The sequence below is a fragment of the Tamandua tetradactyla genome, chromosome 26 (assembly GCF_023851605.1).
Source record: "Tamandua tetradactyla isolate mTamTet1 chromosome 26, mTamTet1.pri, whole genome shotgun sequence".
In the NCBI taxonomy this organism is placed as follows: domain Eukaryota; kingdom Metazoa; phylum Chordata; class Mammalia; order Pilosa; family Myrmecophagidae; genus Tamandua; species Tamandua tetradactyla.
Genome location: NC_135352.1, coordinates 23397340 through 23421363, shown reverse-complemented (window position 1 = coordinate 23421363; position 24024 = coordinate 23397340).

Here is a 24024-nt window from a genome sequence, read left to right as displayed (position 1 = left end):
ATAATTTAATTTAATTATAATTTAATTTCCTAATTCAAACCATTTACTGTCATACGAAATATTTGTTCAATCCAAGGAAATATTAAAAACTTGAATTCAATTATCTTCACAACACTATTATCTACATGAAAGAATTATATTTCATAGCCTGAGAATTATTGAATACCTATTGTTGAAAGATGTTGAGAATTTGTTTCTAAAACTGACCATGAACCATTTTTAATATTCATTTCAAACAAACAAAACCATCTCTATACCAATGCATTAAATTCAGATCAATATGTTCTTACTGAATATTTATTACAATGAAAAACAGAAACAAGATATTATGTAGGATATAGCAATATATAAAAAAATCCATAGTCCTCAAAGAGCATCTAATCATGTTTAAAAGTTAACTGATTTCATATATTAGTATAATAAAACATTAGCAAAATAAAACACAGGGTGAGATAATTACATAAAAAATATTAACAAGATTCACGGGGCATAAGAACCTATCTTGTCTTGTTTATGCAAGAAATGTCATATCAAGAAAAAATTAAGTAGCACTCAAGAAGATAGAGAATTAAAATTATTTTCACTGAACAAAAGTAGGAAAAAGGAATGAAAAAGTGAATTCCAGATAGAGGAAACAAGATAATCATAGACATTAGAAAGTTAAATTATGGAATAATGAGTAAATCAGTTTGACTGTATGGATTCTATGCTCTACGTTAGGGAATACAGGAGAATGACTGCTTTTGGAAATACACATCTGGGTGATGTAATGGTGTCTCAGCAATGGGTAACAGTTGCAAGTTTTCGCTAGGTTAGTGGAATAAGAAAGAACTGAGCTTGATATAAGACATTTGGGAGTCATTTTCAAAGAGCTGATACATTATTATATATTGTTCTGTGTCCCATTTGGTCACCTTTCTTTCTCAAAGATGTCATGATTTAGATAACAGTGTATATAGTCTCCCTAAATATAGAGAAGGCAGAAATCTCTGAGAACATGAACAGTTAATGACTGTAAGTGGAAAACAAGGCCAAAAAGGTGGTAACAAATAAGTGTGAAGAGAAGAGAGCTTGGAAATCTCAATTCTTACATGTTTGTCTAAGAGCTTTAACTCTGCGCCTACAGCACCATGTTTAGTACTCTTCCCATTTGGCATAGAGTTAACTCAGTTCCCATGTTGATAGGGGATGGCCATTCAGAATCTCTAAATTAATTGCATTTCACTTGGGAATTATGCTATTTCTTTTAACATCATAATTTGATTTTTCTAGTCGTGTACAATAATTTTACAATAGTTTCAATTCATTAAACCAAATCAAAGGAAATTGGGCATGATTTTAATAAATAGAACAGACCACAAGACTGCAAGAAATTTATCAAGTAGATTATTTGCATACGTATACAAGAGAAGTCACTTACGGGTTTAAGACTATTTTGTACACGTTTCTTTTAATATGATTCTATTTATTTTTATTCAATTCCTCCATTCAATTTTAACCTTCCTGTAGGCAGTGACAATTCCTTTTTCCAAATTTAGCCAGTAAAATGTCTGTATACAGCAGATAAAAGCTAGGATTGATTGACTGCCTATACAAGACTCCATTAGGGGAAGAAAATTGCCATGGATGTATGTATAGCAGTCATTTAAATATCTCACTAGTTGTGTTGTGCAATGCAAGTATTTTAATAGCTAAACAACTCTACTGCTAACCTAGCACTGTGACACATCTAGCAAATTTCCTTCATCCACATCACTGCTGTTGGCTTATATGCCTCATGTTTAACATTTTTATTATATCATATTTTCTCCATAGAAGTCTAATTTCAATGGAGAGCATTTAAAGAGGAATGCAAATACTTTTTAGTGGAAATATATTTCTTTATTAGAGGTGAATATTTAGTGAGTTTTCAGCTATTTTAATACCTTTTTGCTTTTGCTAAAACGTCTTCATTGGGGAAATATGATAAAGATTTGGTTTGCTAGAGCATACATTAAGAAGCATTGATAGATAAATATCATCAGTATTATCACCAACTGCTTACTAAAATATTTACTTTGCCCATTTCTCTCTGTTTAATTGCTTGCTGTATCTAAGGAGGTAATGTTTAAGTGCTCATATGCTCTTTTAACAAATAGAAATTATAAAGTTTCCATTGCTGTTTATAAATTGAATTTTAAAGTCCTGTTAATAGAATACTCTTAAATTTTCAAAGTACTTTATTTTGGACCTTGATCACTGTCATTTAGTAATTATTGGGATGGCTTTTGTGTGGGCTTCCAGAAAGAGTTGCTTAACCTTTCATTTCTTGTGCAAATTTTTAAAAACTCGAACTATTTCCACACTTTTTTTTTAGCCTTTTAAATAATCTAATTGTGCAAAAATACAGCACGAAACCCATAAAATTTTAGACAGAGGGCACTATATTAGTTCTGAATTATGATGACGTTAAAGTCTGAACTAGTCTGGTTTTTGCTTACTCAAGTCACTTTTATCATTTTAGTCCTATATGTTATCTGATTCTTTACTGTTGTGTGGTTAAAATATAAAATACAATATTAATGCTTTTTTCCATTTTAAAGATATACTCTACACATCCAAAATGAGGCCCCCATCTTAAGTGTACTGTCCAATGAGTTGTGACAGATGTACAACCTTATGTAACCTCTCCCCAATCTAGATAAAGAACATTTCCATCACCCTAAAAATTTTTCTCATGCCCCTCTATAATCAGCCACCCTTTCACCCAGCCCCCAAGAACCACTGTGTGTTCTCTATCACTATCATTTTACTTGTTCTAGAATGTCATATAAATGGAATGATATAATATTAGTTTTTTGCATTTCACTTCCTTCACTTGGCCAAATATTTTTGAGATTCAACCAGGTGGTTGCCTGTATCGGTTTTCCATTTCTATTCTTCAGGAAATAGCATTCCTTTTTGTGAATATGCTACTATTTCTTTTAACTTTTTTATTGTATAGTGTAACATATATACAAAGAAAGAAAGAAAGCAAAGAAATAAAAAAGCAATAGTTTTCAAAGCACTCTTCAACAAGTAGTTACAGGACAGATCCCAGAGTTTGTTATGGGCCACCATACAATGCTCTCATATTTTTCCTTCTAGAATATAGGAGGCTAGAGGGCTTAAATATTTTTTACCATCACAATTGACTTCTATTTTTTAATCTACATGCCTATTAATAGACATTTGGGTTATTCACAATGCTTGGATATTATGAATAAGGTTCTGTTAACCTTTGATTACACATCTTTTTATGGGCATACATTTTCACATCTCTTGGATGAATGCCTAGGCAAGGAATTGCCGGGTCAAATGGCAGGTCTATGTTTAACTTTGTAAGTAATTTCCAGTTTTCCAGAGAGGTTGTACATTGTACATTACCCTCATCGTTGTATGAGAGTCCCACTTGCTTCACATCCTCACCAAATCACTGGCATGGCTTCCTATACACGGTTTCAACTTTGAGTGAAATTAGCTTTTGAAAACCTGTTGAAATATCCTCTCTTCTGTATCCATTTTCTGGCCACCATCTACTTTTTATTTATTTTTTATTTTATTTTTTAGTATAAACAATGCTATCACCAGTCTCAGCTTTTTCTAACAATCTAATTTGTGCATTTTAAGATTACCTCTCCATGTTTTAGCAATCTGATATTTTTAAGTATACATTCTAGACTGCCATTAAACACAAGTTGAAGAATATTAAAAACCATCCAACAAAATGTCATATAAAAGTTTGTTCACATTGACCCTGACTTCCTGTACTAACAAATATATTTCTGACTATGCCTAAAGCATTCTATGCAAAGGAATGACTGATTTTCATTTTTTGTAATGATCTCAGAAACAAATGATTTTTTTTAAATGAATATGTTATTTCAATTATAAGCAAATATGCTACTTTGGTGCTTGAATATTGAGCTATCCCTCAGTAATAATCCAACAATTGAAGTAACTTCTCCAAGTCTCAGTTTTCTCAGGAGTTAAATGAGGATAACAATGTCATCCATTCCACAGAATTATCAGGATGATTAAATGAGTTATTATTTGTGAAAAACTTAGCTCCATTTTTTTCTCCTTAGGAAATGCTCAATACATTTAAAAATGAGGAAATAAACATACCTCAAACCATATGTAATTGTGTTAGTAAGGGTTCTCTTACTAACAGAACCGATAGGAGATAGCTGTAAATATTATGAGATTTTATAAAAAATGCCTCATGTGACTGTGGGGATGCACAAGTCGAAATTCTATAGGGCAGGTTGCAAGCTGGAAACTCCGATGAAGATTTTCAATGAATTCCCCAGGAAACACCGACTGGCTGAAGCACAGATGAAAATTCTTCCTTCTGACTACTGAAATCATCCTTCTCCTTTTAGAGACTTCAACTTATTGGACATGACCTCTCTCATTGTTAAAGGCAATTTCTTTAGTTGATTGTAAATGTAATCAACCATAGGTATTATAATCAACTGATTGATGATTTAGGCCCATGAAATGTCCTTTCAGGGGCAATTGGGCCAGTGCTTGCTTGACCAAACAACTGGACACCGTCACCTGGCCAAGTTGACACATGAATTTAACCAGCACAACAATACTTGCACATTATCATGTATTTGTTACCACATGGAAAAAGTTGATTCCTAGCAAACCTTTTTTGTCACAAATATTTTGTGATATTTTGTCAGCCACATTCTTCCAAATATGCCTTTTAATGAAGTGTAAATTTTCAAAGAGTTTTTGTTGTTGTGCACTTGTTTTGCCACCTCCCCGATTTTTAGTATTTAATCTTTTATATCTAGTTAAGTGGCTTTTAAATAGAACAGAAAGTAACAAAGGCAAAATGCATATTTTCATTCCTTAGAAGCTAGTAATTACAGTCACTTATTAAATTTTAGAAGTTCTTAAAATGATAACAAAAAAGGACATTTATTGAGTTTATCTTCCATCTGTTTGCTAGTTGTTTTGTCTGTTTGTTTTAGATCCCACCCTCCACCTCCCATACCATGGATTGACCCTACTGGTATATGCATTTTCTGCTAGAGAGGGCAAAATCAACTGTCATTTTTCTATTTTTTTTTCTAATTTAGATATTAAGTCATTTTACAGTTTCATGTAAAGCTCTGATGCCTTAAAGACTGAAAAAGCACACCTTCCTGCATGATAACTAACACAGTTGGTTGCTACATCTCCAGCTGGACTCAAAACATCCTCATGTCACGTGCTTTGATTCATCAGGTGGGGGTGAGGGTGGGGATCTTGGAAAAGGCTTAATATGTGTTTGCCTTAAAGAAGTTCTATCAAATTCTGCTAACTTGGTATGTTACTGCAATGTTTTTTGGGGAAGTTATGCCTTATCCATCTGTTGTCTCATCAGGCATTGTGCCCCAGTAAAAATTATGGGAAATATGGGAAAATAAAATGGTTTATAAAAGTCTGAGTTATTGACATGACTCACTGTGCTTCTCAATCCTGTACCTCAGATATGGTAATATGTTATTCACATTTAAAGTTTGTCAGATTCTCATTTTTAGGATATTATAACTCCGTTGTGACTTCCCTGAAGTCATAAATGGCAGTTTCAGCTGTTAGCAAAAAAAGAAAAAGAAAGAAACAGAAATCTATTAGAGAGTGCTATATTTCCACAAACTGCTACAGCATCTTCCATTAATGTGTTTCTGCCTAAAAATATGTTGGTAATTTCACATTTTATTTCCGTCACTTTTAACTGAACTTAATAACGGAACTGCGCCTCAGGCAAATAGTCGGTGCTCGGTGCCTCCTCTAAAGAGTACATGGCTTTGAGAGAATGGAGTTCCATAAATCTGCTCACTATTTCCCTCTCCTTTTAAATAGTTCATCTGTGTAAAAAAAAGCTTGGTTTAGCTTCACTGTGAAATTGGTCCATTTTGGAACTTTTAATCAAAAAGTAAAAACTAATTTTGTGCCGCCCATCTTTGAATAACCATGTTATCGCCTGAAATGTGTTTTCTAACACATTTGGAATTTCAATTATCAGAGCTCCCATACTACAAGTTCCACACCATTTTAAGAGAATGTGTGTCAAAGAACCATGAAATGAAGTGCTATTAATGCCTGTCCAATGTACACTTCATATTACTGAAATTTTTCTAAAATGCAGATAATTACCTGATTGTCTGAATGAGCTATTCATTCACTAGAAACAAATGCAAATGTGAAGAAACATGCTGATTTTTAAAGGCACTTTTCAGAGAAACCAAAGAAGGACATTATGTAATTTTCAGATTCTTAAAAACACCCATTACAGCTGATTTTTTTTTTATGTCCCTTTTCTTATATGTCTTAAATGGGGTCTCTCATTTGGGGAATCTGAGTTAAAGAAAACAAATTTATCTCCCATTTGCATTGACAGGTCCAATGTATTGAAAAAGGTACTGAACTAGAAAAATATGCAAATTAATAGGTGTTTTATACATAAATGTATATTTTATTTCCTAAAATATGTTTATTGTCTAATTTGTCTATTCAGGACTTTCTGTTTCCAGTGGCAGAAGAAAATGCATAACAATGGAGCCCTGCTTTTAAAAACTGAGTTTTTATAAGTCTCAAAAAGATATGAGGAGAGAATTTTCATGAGAGGTTGTAATTATCAAGAAGCTACCAAAGTTTACCAGTTAAGTATTCATCACAAGGTCATATAATTGGTAAATGACAAAGTCTAAATGTGATTTCTAATATATTGTTCTCCAGTTCCTGACTGATAAATCCTGATGCAACCAAATGCTTATTACACATTTTCATTTGGTTAACCCACTAGCTCTTGAAATTCCTCATTATTAGCTCTGTTTTGCAAACAAGCCATTTTCTCTTCTTGCATGACTCTTAATCCTCAAAATATGTGATTCATCTTTCATCCTTCTGATTCATCTTCCACATCTGTCACTGGGGCTGCCCCCACAAGATTGATTAGAATTAAGAGAGCATGGCTTTTCTGGGGTACATGGCCTCAAACCAGCACAGTATAGTCTTAGGAAAATTAAACAAAATATTCAGTCAATTAAGATACTGGGTATTATTCATCGGTAATCTCTAAATTTCCCTCCAAATTTAACAATCACTTGAAATAAAGTTTCTCATCATATTGTGGCCAATAATTTTAAAGTTGAGATTGAAGTTATAGGCTATTTAGACTTATCCACAAAGTTAATCATTGAGAATGCTAAAGTTCAGGGATCTGGTGTGACCTGTTCAAAGTCACAGCATTTCTTAAAGAATCAGGGCACAGAAACAACTCATTTGCTTCTTGTTTGGGAATTTGTTCCTTTAATCTATGCTGTGTTACACAACCCCAGTTTTTCTTTAGACTATAGATGAAATATTACAATCACGACCGCCACAAAGACATACTACCAAAAATGCTTATTAAAATAATAGATAAGCTTTGAAGATTGAGACTGAAAATTATTTTACATCTAGTATGATGTTTTTTACTTTAGTTTTAGAATATTTGATAAACATTCAGAAATTGATATACATTTGACTTATTAGTAATAGATTAAAATGCAAACCATATTCTTTCCATTTAAAAACCAAATTTAGGGCGGGCCGCGGTGGCTCAGCGGGCAAGAGTGCTTGCCTGCCGTGCCGGACGACCCCGGTTCGATTCCCGGCCCCAGCCCATGTAAAAAACAAACAAACAAACAAAATATAATAAAACAAGAAAATGTTTAAAAATGTTTCCCTTTCTTCCTTCCATCCTTCCTTCCTTCTCTGTCTTTCCTTCCTTTAAAAAAAAAAAAAAAAAAAAAAAAAAAAAAAAAAAAAAAAACCAAATTTAGTGATATTAACACTTTTATGTAAAGAATGCTAATGTCTACATTTCTAATACTTTATCAGTTAGGATTAGGTGGTTCTATATAATAACAGAAAATCCAGAAACACATCCTGGCATAATTGGTAATTATTTATTTATTCATTTCTTGTTCTTTACCTCCCTACTAGAGTACCCCTCTTGTGGGTTTTATGGCTTGTTTGTTTTTCTCCACCACTCTATCTTTTTCCAGGCCCTGGACCATGCCTGGAACATGGTAAGCTCACAATAACTGTTTGTTGATTAAATCAAATCATTCTCACCATCACTGATCCTTACTTTGATTATTGAAGCTGCTTCCTAAGTGGTCTGCCTCCACTGCAGCCCCCTTGAATGCTCCACATGGCAGCCTGAACAGTCTTTTCAAGAGGCACATCTGAGCGTGTTGCTCTCCTGATTGAATCTATCAAACTCCCACTACTAATTAGATAAAGGCCCAAGTACATGACATGGCTGATAAATTCTCCCCTGATCACTCCCCTGATCAGCCTCTCTTTCCCAAATATATCTCCTCACGGCCTGCACTCAAGTGCCTTTGGCCATCTTTCCATTTCCCCAAATCATTTACATCCTCCTAAACCATAGGCTATGTAAAGCCTCTTTTCTTGACCTCTACTCATATTTTGGCATTCAAGTGCATGCTTAATGTCGCATTGAAATAAAACTAATGCAAGAAACTCTACATATTAATGGTGTGCATTATTGCTATTTTACTGAAAGATACTATTGCCTACTGATTAGGAACATGGATCAGTACTGATAAATAGTTTTATTTTTATAAAGTCACTACATAATCTTCCAGTTTAATCATTTTTATAGGTATGGGTAATTTTTCAGTTTCCATCATGAGCAGAGATGTTGCAATGTATCCCTACTTATTGATACATAATAACTCTCCATCATACCTGTATGATACAAACAAATGAAATTCTTAGATCTCCTCCTAGAGATAATGCTTTCAAAGAGTGATTCATTTTCACTCTCCAGCTGCCCTATTTGAAACCCAACTTTGAGTCACTGCTCCCAAAGAAAGTTTCACACGGAGGGCCCATAAATGTATTCCGTGTGGCTACCATGATGTTTAATTTCTAAAACTGCATTGTTTTCAAGCATTATGAAGGGACCTTTTTGTTGTTGTGTGATGATAAGTACTTGAGTAATTACTTTTGCAAATTCAAAACCCATCAAAACCCTTAGAATTAGTGCTATTTATTGTATGTATATTATACACTAATAAAGCTGATATAAAAAAATAGGGAAAGAGAACTCTGGGTTCAAATGACATCAACAGTTCTCCAAACAGGGTCCCTGTATAAAGCTAACACTAAGTGATGTTTTGTGGGGAGGATCTTGGAGAAGGCAGATGGAGCAGACATCTGCCAACACCTTGCACACAGCTGGAGGGTAGAGCTGCAAGTGTCCGCTGGGCAGTATGGACAGGACAACCACACCATATGCAGGTGGTACCAGATTCATGCTGGACTTGGGAGAGTTCTGCATTGATTAAAACAATTTTCTGGCAAGTGGCATTGTACTCTTGCCTTTAAGAAAAACAACAAACAAACAAAATCAGGAAATTTCATATAAGTCTACATTTGATACTTCTTTTGATAAATTAGACCTGTCTTCCCAAACGGCAAATATCAGCAAGGGTTTCAACTCTGCCTCCCTGTAGATGGGGCCTGTGTTTCAGGCTTTATTGCCCTCTTCCCCCAGTTGTATCACCAACTTATCCCAGGTAAGCAGTGGAATTTGCACTTACTGTCTGTGTGACTGAACTGCATGTCCTCAAAGCCTTTTCCCCCTCTGCACCTATTTGCACACTATTTCAACTGCCTGAAATGTTCGCTCCATTTCTACTTGTCAAAATTCCATCTGTTCTTCAAGGTCCAACTCAAATGTCACTGTGTTCCTTATCTTACAGCAATCACAAATTTACAGGTGTTAAGTAAAATAAAAGGGTCAGCTGCACTGGGCTTTGCCAGGAGATACCCCTTTTCAGAGAAGGGATTTTACAGAATAGAAAACAAGTGACTTGCAGGGGTTTTCTGAGATAATGGAATGTGCCCTTCAGGGTTGCAGATAAGCAAACTTGGTGATAAACCAGTTTCAATCCAGTAGACATTGCTTTTCAGAATGGACAAGCATACCATAATAATTGATGCATATCTGCTCCCCACTTTATAATACTTCCTTGTGTAAAATGGAAACTTAACCACAGCCAATCAGAACATTTTACCCCTTGCCCTATGCAAGCTCTCCTTTGCATCTCTGGCAGAGCTTCCTCTACTTTTTTGAATGGGATGATGTCTTATTTATGAATCACTTGATAAAGATAAGAGATCTTAAATTGTATGAAAAGTTTTCCTTTAACACAGCAACACAGTCCACCTTCTGTTTAATTTTTGACACATGCCAATCTCTCCTTCTCTCTCTCTCTTTTGGTTTATGAGCTGCTCCCTCCTTTTCTATACATATACATAGTTATATTATAAAGAATTGGCCCCCAGAAAGCAGTCTGGCCTTTGCCTTGGATCCTATGGGATAACTTATACATTCTCTGGAATTTCCCTGAATAGTGAACTTTGTTTTTCATGGTGAGCCCTTCACAGCACACCTGATCGTTTATGTTAAGGAGATGACTCAGGGTTGGGTGAGCCTAACCTGTAGGCTTTGGGTGACAGCTGGTCACACAGGAAAAAATAACCATGGGATTCGAGGGTTGGAATTTTCAGCCACATCATATCAATCTGACCTTCATTGAAGGGAGGGGGACTGGATATTTGGTTCAATCCATGGACATTGATTCAATCAATGAAGCCCACATAATGGAATCCCTTAAAAACTCTGAACACCCAAAGTGAATGTGAGCTTCCCGGACTGGTTAGTACATATTGAGGTGCAGGGAGGGTGCCACATACTGACTCACGGGGAGAGGACGCAGGGTTGCATCTGAGATGCTCCCAGACCTTTCTCTATGAGTCTCTTCTTGTGGCTCCTTCTTTGTATTATTTTTGCTACAATAAAGCTGTTATTGTAAATATAGTACTTTTCTGAGTTTTTTGAGGACTTCTGGTGAACTGTTGAACCCGAGGGAGGTAGGAACCCTGAATTTGTAGCTAGTTCGGTGAGAAGTGTGATCGCTTTGGGAAAGCCCAAGGTTGTGGCCTATGTCAGAAGCGAGGGCTGTCTTGTGCCCTTAACGTGTGGATTCTCACCTAAATTTTCATAGTTACAGTCAAACTGCTCTGTAGTTTGGTGTCAGAAGTTATTGTAATATATAGAATGACCGAAGGCAAAGGATGGAGGAAATAATCATACTTAAGGGACATAATTTCACTGTCCCTTTAAGTAATCATTTCAGTATATCCAAATCTGACATTGTCCATTTCAGAAGAGGGTCATAGTAATAAATACTATTGCTTCCAAACAAGATGAAACCTATAAGTTTATTCTAGTGTTTTTCCTTTGGTCCTGCAGTTTTCAGCAAGCGTGCCTATCACTTTCCATTTGATTTAAAAATAATTAAAGATTTCTTTCTTGATTGCTCTGTTATCCATACAGTGGATGATCTTTCATTTTGTTTAATAAACAAATGGCTGTGATGAACTTTCCCCAACTTTATTGTAAGAGAGAACGCTATCAGTGGCTAAACTTCTGAGAACATGGCACATCTGTAAAGGATGAGCATTCAAAGTGTTAGACGTTTAATTCCAGATATACAAGCAATAATTCTCAAACTGTCCAGCTTCTGCTAATACCAAATGACATATTTGAGAAGGAACCATTCATTTCCTTCCTGGAACATTTCCAAGTTGTCTGAGCAGTTGAAATGTTATATAAAAAATGGCCACAAATGCTTCTCAATGGTTGTCTTTGGTAAATATTCCCTTAGTCTTGAAAAGAAAACATCTCACAATGCTGTCCTCACAAAATACATGCACTAGCTGTATCAAAACGAAAATGCAAACAACAAAAAAAGATTCACAAAAGAAACATGAGGAAAATTGATATAACCACTTAGTTACAAGGGGTATAAAATGCTAAACAAGTCATGAGTCTGAAGGTATAAGGAAAATATAATGCACGCCCATCTACCGCAACCAGTGCACATTTATCCAGGAGCAACTTTAAAATATATTAACCACTAATGAATAATTATAATGAACCACAGTGGGTATACATGGCTATTACATCCTTTCTGGTAAAATAACTTATCAACTGTACTCAAAACCATTAAAGAGAATATTTCCCTCATACACATTATGCTATTTCTCATGTATTTAGATCTTCAATTAATATCTTCATTTTGGTAACACTTTTTAGTGTAATTTTTAACTTTTACTCTTATAACATGGAACTTGTTGATCACCTAGGGTAATTTTTTTTTCACATAGGATGATTTTATTGGCAACAAGATATAGCCAAAGTGTGGAGGAGTTTGAATCTGATTCTTTGATGGCAGAAAGTCACTGATGGTGTTGATGAAATGACTGATCAGTTTAAACTGCATATATTTTATTATGTCTTCAAAGTATGTCAGGCACTGTTCTAAACAGGCTTGATTATAACAGGTGTTTATGTGAAAGCAATGGTTCAAACGAATAGACAAAGCTATAGGAGCATATTATTTGTCAAATCTAAATGATGTTAGAATTCTATATTTTAGTCGTGATTGGCATCCAGAATGTCTGCCTATAGATACTGGCTTCCTCTCAGCTGAACCAAGATGCGGGTAAAAGTTAAGCAAAGCCCTAGAAGACTGTCCAGATTAAACATAACTATCAGAAAAAAATTCCTAAAATGGCCCTAAGACATTTGTATAGTCATATGCATTGTTCACTGCACACGAACACTCATCTCAGGGGGCTTACAGAGCTGAAATGTAGTACCTGCTCTGCTTGCTAAGCCGTGTAACCCGCCATGAGACAATGTTTGCCCGGAGTGTGAGATCCCTTCTCATAATTCATGGTCTACGTGTGGAGTCACCCACCAAGTACAAAGGACTCTCTCCATTAAGAGAATACTCCTTTTTCAGATGTGCACAAAAATTACCTTTACGTTAGCAGTGATGGTTTATCTGTCTGGACTCAGCTCACTGAAGATGCTTAGGCATAAGGAAATAGAAACACTGAGTCACAGAAGTGAGAAAGTAGAGTCCCAGTTCTGTGGTGATGTAGAATTCCAGAAGCTTTCACAGGGACCACCAGGTGCAAGTGAGGCTTGAAATGTGTGATTTAAATCACTGCGAAGACATCAAATGGTATGAACTGGAGTACTATGATGTTCCAAGACAACATGATAAAGAATATCACCAATATTAAATGGCTTAAGTTTTTCCTGTTGTCATTCAGGATAGCCCTGGGTTTCGTAGAAAGATAGCCTATGTGTGGGGAGATTAAAGATTTAGCTGAGGAATGCATTAGGGAGCCTGAGAAGGGTCTGGACAGCTCCTGCCCTGTCCCTCGGCTTGTCTCAGGTTTATGTTGGGCAACTTAGACCCTTCCACCCTTCATTATTGCTGTAAACTCTGCAAGTCAGAGCTCCAGGGACCCTATTTGAAAGAGGGTAAAGGAAAAAATATGAGAGGGGGATCTGTTCCCATTTATCAGTGTGCATTTTTACTGCAAGCATTTTCACAAATAAGGGCACCGAAAAGCAATCCCGTGATCAGTTCTTAGAAACCGTATGCAAAATCTTTCTTGCACAACTCAATTTTTGCATATGAACATCATAACTTACTTTCTTACATAAAACAACTAGAAGACAGAATCTGAGGTTTTTATATAAACATTTATTTCTCAACTTTATGGTATGGTGCTAAAAAGTCCACAGTCATGGGGTCATCTAACTGCCAATTTTCTTTGCATAGTCACTTCCAAATCTCAAAGAAAGAAGGTAAGAGAGAGCATATGTATTAAAGTGAGTACAGTGCCAGCCCTAGGAAGTAAATCCAAGCACATGTGCATCCAGTAGGTGACTATGCTCATATGTGAGGAGCAAACGTTTTACTATTTTTATTATCTTTTATTTCCTTGGGCAAAAAAACATTTCAACCCAGACTGTGCACTAATGACAACTCTGTACTTAATGCAACTGTGAAATTTAACCTTCAAATAAGTACCCACAGTTTCCATGAGTGACACTGCCATTGCATATACATTTTCTTGGGTTTCTTCCCTCACCAAACAAGTAGTCCACTGGCAAAATACCTTGCTTTTTGTTATTTTGTTTTGCTTGTCATTTTTTACCAGCTAAAATCACCCTTCTGTGAAGAGACATGCAAGAATCAAAATCACTGTTCAAGAATTTTTAAAATACAATCACCAACACTTCCTCAAGGTAAGCACTTAACTTCCGTGTGCTTTCAATCCTCTGTTTGGGAAATAGGAAAATAATGCTTTGTAGGAAGCAGACTGAGCTGTAATGAGAGTGTTTCACAGGTTGGAAATATTACCATTGCTATTCTAGGGTAGAAATGCTAAAGCAGTCATGCAGCTTCCCTCTTTGTCTCTAGTGCAGCTGTAAAATGTTCTTTATAGATGGAAATGATTGCCCAGTAGAGTCTCTGGGGAAGGGCTGTGGTTTGCTCTCCAGCCAAGTAATAGCAATATCAAGATGTCCCCACAAGGCATTAGCTCTTGAAGCAAGCATGTTATGGCTCCCCAGGGCCTCCTTTACTTGATGAATGCTCTTGGGGTGAAGTTATCTCCAGAGAATTCCGAGGGGTCTCAGAACATGCCAGGGTCAGCATCTAACCAATGGGCTTGATATTTACTCGAAAGGACCTGAAGGTATATGTTGTGCTGTGAGACATTCAGCTAAAGTAATCTTTCAAAAATTGATGTATCACTTTGAAGCACAGCTAGCTTTCCTGCATTAATGTGATGCTCAGGTTTTAAATCAGGTGAACCACTTCCCCCATTCACAGCTCCAGGCACTCTCAAGAGCAGATCCCAGGAGTTTCATTTTGCAACATATACCTAAGTGAAACCACTCAGGCCCTTGACCATGAGAAAGTGTAGATTATGCCCCCAAATCAACTCTATTAATAACCCCACAGCAAAGCAAGAGTTGGCAGTCTTTGATCATTTCTACACATTTAAAGGATGATGTGGTATTTATTATTTCTTTCCCTTAAAATAAAAAATTCTCATTATTGGCCCCACTGTATATCAATTGTTACACACATATTTTATCATTATTTCATCTCTCTGAACACCTGCAGTGGCAAATTTTATGTCACAAACATTTCAAGTAATGAAAAATTATGTTCTTTTTCTTATTAACCCATAGTACTGGAAATGATCCACAAATAAGCGATTTCAAGCTTTTAGCACTTCCACAATAATAAATACATTTTTATTGTGATATGTATGTGTGCACATATATAATTGGAATTTTAGTTAGATTTCTATTCATTCTGTATTATCTTATTCTAGTCATTAAAATATGATGTCTACACCCCACTAATTGATTTCATGCCCCACTCATTGGTTAAGGACGACGGTTTGAAAAATCTATTATAGTGAATAGTAAAATTTGTAGACTGTTGCAGGATGCTGAGAATCCCCTCCTGTGGACCATATTTCTCCTCATCCAAGGGAGTGAAGAGATTGTTAAAAAAACGGCATTGCTCCAGGAAACTACTATCAAAAAGCACACCCGGGGATGCAAGGGTAGTTCAGTGGTAGAATTCTCACCTGCCCTGTGGGAGACCCAGGTTCGATTCCTGGCCCATGCACTTCCTAAAGAAAGAAACAAGCACACAAACAAACGAAAAACCAATCAAACAAAAAAGGTCAGCAAATGGTGCTGCAATAAGGGGATGTTCACATGGACAAAGAAGGAAATGTGACCCCTGCCATACAGCATACAAAAAAATAAAAGCACCCTTGTAAACTGAGATGACCTCTAGTCTAGAATCCCAGATTACGTGTCCTCTATACCCCCTTATTAGATATTACTAAATAATTATTTCTGGTCAACCATAATATACTTTCACCTTGAGCCTAGGTGACACTTCCAATCTTGGTACTGCACTCCAAACAATGGCTACTGGCTTACTGTAAGAAGTAGGAGAAATAAACCCCATTTGCCACCTGATCCTCCGTTCTTGTCTTGTCCGTTTTGGGTCCCTCCATTTTACATCAGTTTTGAGTCAAAGATAGATGAGGATCTTCAGGAATGGGAGAAGAAGAGAGACAGCCAAGAGAAGTGCTGGATTACTGGGGACAGCCCAACCACATGATGAGGACTCGGTACTGAAGCTACAGAGTGCCACAGGTAGTGCGTAATATTGCCCAAACTTACTCCTTCCTATATTCTAAGGTATCTGTTCCCCAAACTCCATTCATGTATCTCCATTTTAATGTAAAAGTCTAGTCTTGTAAGTGAGCTGGCAGCGGTACTTATTATGCATGATACATAAGGATACCAGGGGATTCTTCTCTTTATTTCATTCCAAGCCTGCTTTCCTTCTTGATATCACTCTGAATTTTATCTATCACTCTGTCTTCAGATTATCCTTATTTGGAACTAGCCTCTTTAATTTATAGATATGCTTTCCTCTTCTTGGGTTGACATTCAAGGTGCTATTTTGCTCTTTGACATTTGATACACATTCCATTTCACTCTACCTCCCAGCTACATGAGCACTGTAATTCCTATATTCTGGCCAAAAAAAAAAAAAATGGGGTCCTCCTTCCTACTTGTGTCTATGCTGTTTGGCAGATTATATATTTGTATTACCCTTTCAGAATATGAGTTTGCATAGTGAGTGCTATGTGGAAACCTGGTTCATTATATTTAAATCCAAAATTCAGAGTTTAACACACTAGCTTCAAGAGTCAGAGATGGTAGCAGAAAAGGTGAAATGAGCTTTAATACCCTAAATTGGAAATATTTTCATAGCTCTAGAATATAGCAACATGGGGCAAAACACTCTCTACTGTTTCTCTCTTCTCTCTAGCATACCTGGGTGAAACTTCTTGAGGTCAATATATACTGCTTTAAAGGGGTCATAGAGAAATTTTATACAGAGACAGAAGAACTCAATTCATGACTTGTATCTAAGATCATTAATATCTTCCTTTTCTGGTATTGAACAGGCTAATATTTCCTTCATCAAGCTCAAAGTAAATAATAGTTCTGAGTTAAAAAAAATAATTTTTTTATTCCTTCCCTGCAATTAGATTTAATTCCATTTAACTCACAGATAGTGTTGCTTATTAATTACATACAATTTTACCACAACTCTCATGTTAGAATGATTTCAATGAATGAAAACCAGTTATTATAGTTGTTTCCACCATATGTTTCTTCATCAGCCTTGAGATTAATCTGTGCCCCTGCTCTCTTTGCTTTCTTGTTCAAATTTCTCACAGGTAGGTTTTGGGGGAATTAACTCTGAAGCAAGTTTTCATTTGAAAACTCACAACTGGGTCTCTTTTTCTCCCAAATTTTCCAAAGTTGCCTATCTCAGCAGTGGTGCTTTCTTCTTCTATTCTGTCATAAACTATATTCTTGACTTTATCTTCTCTGACATGCTCCACAAAATTTCAATGTATTTTCTTTTGGAAAAGCCTCTTTATCCTACCCACCCCCTTCTATCATTCTATTAACACTGCTTTAGTTCAATCCTTCATCCCTCAGTTTAGCAAATACAATTTTTAGGACTCCTACCTCTCTTACCATTTTCTTACGATTTTTTCATCAAAAGCATTCCCAACATATACGCTTTTTGATTATCACACTACTCCCTTCTTCCAAATATTCAATTGTTTTCTACTGTTTACAGAATAAATTGGATCTCTCTCATATAGGCGTAAAAAGTTTTTCATCATCTTGCCCTGGCTTCCCAGCTTCATTCTTTCCACTCTTTCATGTGGATAGACTTCAGTCACACCAAACTATTTCCACTCACAAAATAGAATTTGCACTTTAAGGTATTCCTTCTGCCCTTAATGTCCTTCTTTTCCCACCTCTACTATAAGTTTTCCATTTCCTTCTAAGCTCTTTTCCCAGGCAGCCTCCTTTCAATGCCTCTCTCCATTACAACTGGCCAGGTTAGATAGTCACACCCTCTGCTTAGCCCATTCTTTTTTCATGCCAGTGTCTACTTAATTCATAACCACCTGTTTTAATTTTAGTTTAACTTTCAAAATTCTACATTAGTACCTTATTCAGTGGTTGTGTTCTAAAGCGAAGTACATAAAGTGAAGGCATAAAGTGAAAATAATAAAAACGCAAAATTAACAATGACAATCCTCTAGGAGGATTCTCTAATGGAGATTGATACATGAATCCTCAGATATTCAAAGCAGCAGGTTTTCCTCCAATATTGAGACAAATTACTATTTCCCCAGTTGAGCACATTATGATACAATTAGCTTGCACTTAAGACTTGTTTTTAATGTACGATCTTAGTGTGAATATATACATGTATATACATATAACATATAAATTCAGGATATATATGCATATAATATATATAAATATATAAATTTGTATGTAACTTCAACCTCACACCCAGCATAGCAAGATTTTCAGCAATTGAGAGACCACAGGAGATAAGACCAAGTAAGGAAAGAGCTGACACATCTCTTTCTCTCTATGACATCTGTTTGTTGAGTGGAGTAGCTGGTAGAACATTTCCCCAACATTAAAACAGCTATCTAACAGTTTCACATGTTCTCATTTTTTTTCCTTTAATACATGTACTTGGATTTGAGAATGTTAAATATATACATGATAGATTTTAAAAAAAATACATTCATAGATTATCTTCCCCACTTGTCCAAGGTACTAAAAGTCCTTGGCCATGTGGCATTCATTCTGAAGTCAGGAGGACAAGGCACAGTGGCTGGAAAAAGTTAGGCTCAGATATGTTGAAAGGGCGATTTTTGTCTAACTACAAAATGTATTTTAGAACTTACAATTTCAGTTTTGCATCATTAGTCTTTATCACTTGTTTTCTTAAAATCATGAATATATATCACCATTTTATGAATATACGTTAGTGATTCTCTAAGCAAATGTATGTATCATACATTTTGAATTTACCAGAGAAAGTTAATCTTCATGCAGATTTATGGAAATAGCACATCTATAGTCTGTTGCATAATAGTGATTATTACTGCATACGGATTATCACTACATACTTAATATCACTGCAGTATATCCTATTGCCGTGCTTCTGGAGGCTACCATGTACATGTACAGCAACATTCAGCATTGCATTTTGAAGATTTTAAATCAAGTGGAAAGAATTGGTTATTTCAACCTGTATTTTGCATTCTTGATGTAAAAGAAGACTTAACATGTCCAACAGTTTTTATTGCTGTGCACATTTTACTAGCTTTTTAAGAAATCATTTGATTTTAAACAATTGTACAAACATGTCTGAGCTTGCTTTACGTAAATATATCTTCGTTTATTCAAAAATATCTTCATTTATAAAACAATTTTAATGCAGAAATTTGCCATAATAATCCCAACAAGAGTTAAGAATGAGAGCTAAGTAGATGTTCTGCTTTTCTTCCTGAAACCTTCAAATTCTTTGAAAATCATTAAAAGTGAAAGGATACAACACATGCCAATATGATAGATAACATTGTTCTCTATAATAAAAACCACTGTATGACCAATGCCACATATTAAATCCCTTGCATTCCTATTATCCTGTGGTGCTGCCCCTGCAATTTTCACTCCCTGGCTTTATCTGTCCCAGAGTTCTTCCCCTGATGTTTCAATCAAATTAGCATCCTGAAATACTTACTGGTCCGATAAATAGATTAAGCCAAGCAAGGTGGCTTGGATAGAATAAAGAGTTAAGAAATGGTATACAGAAGTTTATACAGGTAAAATACCCACTGAGGCAAAATTTGATAAAAGTATTGAAATTGGGGATTCTCTACCCCCCAACTTTTAGAATTTATACTCACTCAATATTTGTTCTCATGTCCTCAGCCTCTGATTTTTCATTGAAAGGAGGCTTAAGCTCTTTAATAAAATGATTTATATTTTAAAAGTCACTGTTGAATGAATCTGCATTTGTATACCATTAGTTATATATATGTACATTTTACAACTACTATACATTTAATAAGTATAATAGTACAAAAGTTATGTATGTAAACCATGGTAAATTGCTTATGATTAATCTAATCAAAGAATCAAAGTTTATTTTTAAGCATATTTAATGAGTTTATCTCAAATGCACCCCATCTGATTCCTAAAGAAGGTGTACTTTATCACAGTGTTAAATATTAAAAATTGGTAATTTGTTAAAAAAAACACATATATAAACATAAATCGAACACATTCTGTGTTTGAATGTAATACATAATCAATGTAAATGAATATTTGAAAAAATTAATCATGGTCTAACGTTAGGAAACATATACAAGTAGTGGATAACCCAGGTTTACATCATAAACGGAAAACAAATCTGGAAAAACAAAATGAGGAGACATTTATGTCTATTCTAGAGAAACTTTCTCAGGATCAGCTTAGAGTTTCCCAGAATTACATTCTCCTCTTACATAACCTAGAAACTTTTTTAAGCATAAAAATATGCTATTGATAATAAGTCATTTTTGCATAATGTTTCAAAACGTACAAAGTACCCAATAAATATTGTTTCATTTTTGTACCTCATTTTGAGTGTTTGTTATAAGGGGAATTAGTTATGTTTCATTTTTAGATATAAAGAAACAGGACTTAGGAACTTAAATAATGTGCCTTAAATTACACAGTTAATCACTGAGTCACAAACACTGATTTTGAATCCAAGTATTTATACCCCAAATCTTCTGTGCCACACTATTTTTGGGTTCGCAGCAATGAGACAATTTGGTTTCATAGTAACAAAAAAATTTGCACACAAATAAGGCAGAGTAAAAATGTCCTTAAGCTTTGAAAAAACTCAAAGGCTTTTAGGGTTACTAATTTTCATTCAAAGGTCATAGGGATTTGGAAAAATTTCATATTTGCTATATTTGGATTCTGGTTTAGTTTACTAAGCTGTTTAAGCAGCCACTGTGAAATGGGTTGACTTAAACAATCGAAATTTATCAGCTTAGAGTTCTGAGGCTAAAAGAAAGTTCAAACCAAGGAGTCATCAAGGTGATGCTTCTAGAGACTGTGGCATTCTGGGGTTGGCTACCAGTGATCCTTGGATCCTTAGCTTGTCACAGGGCAAGGCATATGGTAGTGTCTCTTGGTCCCTCCTTTCCCTTCTGGGTTCAGCTTCTTGCCTCCTGTGGCTTTCTCTCTCTGTCTGAAATTCATTCTGCTTATAAAGCACTCTAGTAAGTGGACTTAGACCCATTCTGATGGAGGTGGTCCATACCTTAACTGAAGTAACCCCATCAAAAAGTACTAATTGCAATGGGTTCACACCCACAGGAATGAATACAATTTAAGAATATGCTTTTCTGGGGTACGTATAGCTTCCAACCACCATAAATTCCAAGAATCAAGTAGTCAATCCCTTTATGGCCAACTAAATTAGTTAGAAATCTTTAAGAAAGATTTTAACAAGGTTGCATAAAGATGGTTCTAACTTGGTGACATGAATAAAAGGGTCACATCAGAAAATAGCTACAGAAGGAGGACATTTTCTATTTCATCCACATTTTTTACTTAATATTCTAAAGTCCTTGGGTACCAAGTCTTCTCTGTATTTCTATATTGCATTATACATCTTGTCCTAAACCACAGATTTTCCTTGAGTAAGACCACATTTCTTTTAGAAGCTATGACAAGGTAAAAGATTGTTTGACCCAAAACACAAATATGAATTGTATTTTCCAAAGTTTGAGTCTTCCAAGTTAAAACAATCACTGTGATTTAGTCAATGGTATCTTTTGAAAAAGCTTAACACTTAAGAAATTTCTCCAGGAGGCACAATCAGTAAAACTTTAAATATTTACTCTGTAGGAAAAGAACAGCATTTAACAGCCACATGGAAGAAACTGATACAGGATAAAGGGGAGATGGAATTGAATCTGTTCAGCACCAGGTGTGACAGAAGTGCTGTGAAATTATCAACTAAAGCAAAGTACAGTATGATTGCTATACTAAGCAGTGATGCCTGAGAACAGTAGTGATACTGGAGAACAGGTGATACTGAGATTGAAGAAAAGAAGGTAATTTACACCCTTGGTAGAAAGATAAAGTTCGGAAAAAGCATGCCAAAAAGCTCCAGGATTGCTTATTGAGAAGCTTCACCACAAGCTAAAGAAGCAATCAAAATGGGGGGGGGGGGGGGGAACATGGCTGCAAAAAGGAATTCAATTTTAAGGGCAAATATAACAATAAAGAAAATATCAACTACAGTTTAAAATTATTTTTTTGTTTTGTTGTTGCTTTACCAAATACTAAAGTGGAGAACATTCCTCTTACAAACATAGCACAATAAAATATTAAGACTGCTTCTATTTGAAATCTGTTAAAACAAACATTTTGGTGAATAAGTGGATCATGACTAATGATTAGAATTCCAATTACACTAGACTCTGAAAGTGCTTTGTTTAAGGGAATTATTAATTAGAATTCATTAAGCATAATGCATAAAAACTCATTCCTCACTGCTGCTCTTCAGACACATGTACCAGATCAGGAAACTTGGGAAAGTATTTTTTGCAGGATGAGTTTCCCCAAACTCAGATGCAGATTTGAGGAATCCAAGGTAGGGCAAGAAGTGGTGTGACCAAAGTGTGCTTCCTTCTCTTGTTACTGAGCTGATTTTTCTTTTGTACTTTAACATTCAACCTCTATCGAAAAGCCACATTAGAAGATGAGTACAGAGTGATAAGTTTAGAGGACTCTACACTCCCTTCAGTATGTTTAATCATCCAGAAACTACCCATATCATGATATTCCCACAGTGACTGCTTCATTCTCTGACTTCAGAATCAATTCAGGCCCTACCGCCACTCTAAATCTTTTGTGGAACTCTGGGCCAGCTTGATCTTGGTGAAAAAATCTTGAACCTAACTGCATGCCCCTTAGCTGTAGCAATTTGAATTTTTATGGGACTTCAGTAATCTCATCTCTGGACTGAATGGCTTAGCTTTTTGACTGAGAGAATTTATCTTTAGCTTTGGTTTACTTATTTTTTAGTTTTGAGAACCTAGTCAACACTGTAATTGTAATTATATAATATCACAGGACCTCTTCACCAAGTGAGCCACTCAGCAACTGGCCTTTTTCTTGTGCTAGAGATTGAGCATCCTTACATCATCTGGAAGACAATACTCACAATATGTCAAGGCATTTGTCTGTGGTGTACAAATATATGAAAATAGGTGATTGAATTATATAGTGGAAAAACTCCACATTCTGAATCTTGGCAATTTGTGTGAAGAATACAAAGTGAAGATTTGAAGGTGATTAGAGCAAATTTGGCTCCTACTACTCAATTATTGGCATCTGCACCTTCTCCCCCACAGATATTTCTGTACAAGGTTAGCAAATCATATAAGTAGGGAAAACTAGTCTTATCAAGACGACTATTTACAAAAAATTAGATGCATATTTTCATTACAGATATATGTAGTTGTCAGAACAATTAGAGATTATAAACAAAGAAAAATAATTGGTAGGACTTATAAAGAAGATAAAGGACTGTAAAAATATAAATAAAATGTCTGATACATTTGGCTGCATTAATATTTGAATTTTCTCAACAATCACATTTTTAATATAAAAAGATTGATAGAAAACATATTTACAATATGTATAACAGGAAAATGGATACTTGTATAAACTGGAAAACTACTTCAAATCAATATAAACAAGCAAAGAACCCAGTAAAAAAAACAGGTAAGTGACCAAAAAAAAGGTTAAAAAGACTTGAAAATGTTAACCAGGTGAAATGCAAATGGTCAATAAAGTATATGAAAATATGCACAACCTCACTAACTAACTAATAAATTCATAGAAATATGAATTTATTTAAAAAACGAGTAAGAAAAATGATTTTGAGCCTTTTAATGTGAAAATTTCACTTCTGAGCCTGTTTGTGTGTCTGTGTATGTGTGTATGTATATACATGCTACTCTTACAATCTATTGATTGAAATATAAGTTGTTATAGCTACTTTAATGTACAGCTGGCAAGATGCAATAAACAACAAAATT